The following is a 2,897-nucleotide window of genomic DNA, read 5'->3' as shown; positions in this document are numbered from 1 at the left end:
TGAATTGTGCTACTTTTAAAGCAAGCAACGATGTTTTCAAATCTGTAATCAAAGAGGTCCGCAAAAACGCTATCGACCAATCAGATTGCTTGATTTGACATAAAGCTTTTGGCCCCCATACTTCCTCTAATCTTTCCCCAATGGATTATTTGAAAAATAATCACAATCTTGTAAAGCCATTTTTTGATTTCACCTCAACACCAATCCTATTTTCATTTCAGGTGTGACAACAGCAGCTGATTGGTTGTCACTGCGCACAGCTCCAGCACCCTGGGCAGAGTTTGAGTTTGACAACATCATCCTTACCGTACCATCGGATGTTGTTAGAAAGTTGGAGCGCCCTGATGAGGTGGCAGCGCTGTGGAACGACATCATGAAGGGCATTGCAGATCTGGCTGTCATACCACACAAATGTTCCCGCAAAGAACGTTTTGTGGCAGATGTGCAGATTTCTGCTGGTTAGTGTTTTGTGCTGTCACATTCTCACATATTCAATTGATAACTTTGCTGCATGTGTTTTCAACCCATTAACTGTGATTGAATACAAAGAAAACTAGAGGTGAGGGAAATAATCGATACAGCATAGTATCGCGATACTTTGCGTGGAGATATTGTATCGATACATGGAAGCCAAGTATCGATATTTTATTATATAAACTGTAGCATATCCATCCGAAAGATGGTCTTACACTTGACCAGGGCCGCCCCTCCCCACACAGAGATCACGCAGACTGCGTGGGGCCTCACCTTGCTGAAGGGCCCTCATATGTCGGACGATCTATGCGAGAAAGCGGCGCAATTAATCTTATGCGCAAATGCGTTTCACAGTTTCAGTTTCCCCGCTGCGAGGCTCTGTCGCTAACAGCTCCGGTGATCCACTAGCACTAGTAACAAAAACAATTCCATCTACTATTCAGGTTCAAAGAACACAAATTAGGTTATTTAATAAACCATTCATATTGCAAATCCAAATGAAAGTTTTGGTAACAATTGCTTTTTCAATCCACTAGATGGTGTTGAGCTTTTTCTTGTGGGTCATGGCCATGGGTAAAGTCATTGGGATTGGCAGGCAGTTAGTCAAAACAAAGATGGATTCAACGGAGAAAGAAATCAGAAATGCGGCGGTCGCGTTTTAATCAAAGGTGTGGAATTATTTGGGATTTTTTAACCAGGAAGGGAAGAAGGACATATATATTCGGATATATAAAGCATAGGATTTGCAATATTGCAATATATTGTATCGCAATACTTAGCATATCGTAGAATCGCATCGTATCGTGGCTTAAGTATCGTGATAGTATCGTATAGTGGGGAGACTGGTAATTCCCACCCCTAAAAGCCAGCATGCATTAATTAACAGGATAGAATTGCATTTTATTGATTGTAATTTTGATAGTAGCCAGGATTAATGGCGTAAATATTGTTATGCAGTTTCCATTTGATGTAATGTCTGCATTTCTACATAATATTTTTGATCTTGTGTATTGTGTTTTGTGTTTGGGACAGGGCCCACATGATTCAGAAATGTAAAGGCAGTGATAATGTACTTTAGTTATTACTATCTTAATGAACTGCTATGACATGCATAAGACCTAAGCTCATCACAGGGAATTACAAAAGGTACAATCTCTCCAAATCTTTGTGTAGATATTTTGAAAGATACATTCCTGTGTTACTTATTTCTCTCCATCCAGGTTGGATGCATGCAGGCTATCCCATCATGATACACACAGATTCAGCTACAGAGCTCTTCAGACCAGATTCTGCCAAGACTGCAGGCCTGTGGGGAGAAATTCATGAACTGGGACACAACCAACAGAAAAGCTGTTGGGAGTTTAGACCACACACCACAGAGGCCACATGCAACCTGTGGTCAGTGTATGTGCATGAAGAGGTCGGGCGCAAGAGAAAAAGGTATGAAGAAGGATATCATTTTATCAATATTTTTTTCCAATACGTGGACCCAAAGCCCAAAAGCCTAACACTCTAAGAGTATTATGTAAGAGAGACAATTTTCATTTTTAGAGTTCAATTCTCGTGTTTCTATGTAATACAAAGACTTGGCCTGGGGTTCAACAGGCCACCATCGATGACCTTGACAATCGAAAACACGTAGATAATTAGTAAGGGAAGGCAAATCTTCGCGACTGAAGGGACGGCCCCTTAGGAGACACTACCTGCAGGGAAAAGAGAGTTTATGTTTGACATAGGTGGCCAAAAAATGCTTGGGTTAAGATGAACACTTCCCAACATTCAATACAATGGAAAGCTAAACAGCTAAAAGCAAAAGAAGAATCAAGAAAAAGAAAACGTTATATACCATTTTTGGACGAATCCATGTACGGTCCGTAAATTACCAATTCCAAACCATGTCCTCTCCATCATAACTCACAAGGCATGTATGAAACTAAGTTTTGGACCGATTGACCACGCCAAGCGGTTTTTCTCTCAACACCAATCATGTTAGATAAAATCTGGAGGATTCTACCTAATTTTAATAAAAATTGTTCACTTTTTCCTAAACTCTATTTCCTCCAGTAGCTCCAAGAAAGGTTGGCGGAAATGCCCTTTAAAGAAGGTGTTGCCCTGCTACCTACAAATAGCAACTTCCAGCCGAGAAACGATCAAAGATGCACCTGAATGCTATGACCTTTCTCCAACTTGTGGGGACGACCTGTTCTGCCGTCTTTAAGGACCGAGCGGCCTATTCGACAGAGCCCTGAGAGATACCAGCAACCTGCCCCCTGGAAGCGACCACCCATGGTCCATATACTGAACACACCAGAGTTCATTCCAGAAGCGATTTTTTAAACCATCATTGGGTAAACAGGTTAGAATAGTTGGTAACTCGTGATTTAACTACAGTAATAGTGAAACGATGATAACTAAACTCAATG

The 2,897-nt window shown here is 41.0% G+C and overlaps 1 protein-coding gene across 1 annotated transcript in view; it reads left to right on the top strand.

The window, feature by feature from the left end:
• LOC104944717 (protein FAM115-like) overlaps positions 1-2,897 on the top strand; it is a 21,107-nt gene that overhangs the window by 6,963 nt on the left and 11,247 nt on the right. The window lies entirely within an intron of this gene.

Source organism: Notothenia coriiceps, unplaced genomic scaffold (assembly GCF_000735185.1).
Source record: "Notothenia coriiceps isolate Sejong01 unplaced genomic scaffold, NC01 NC01_scaffold00008696, whole genome shotgun sequence".
Lineage (NCBI taxonomy): Eukaryota > Metazoa > Chordata > Actinopteri > Perciformes > Nototheniidae > Notothenia > Notothenia coriiceps.
Note: the sequence above shows the minus strand (reverse complement) of the source record. Positions and strands in the feature narration are given on the sequence as shown.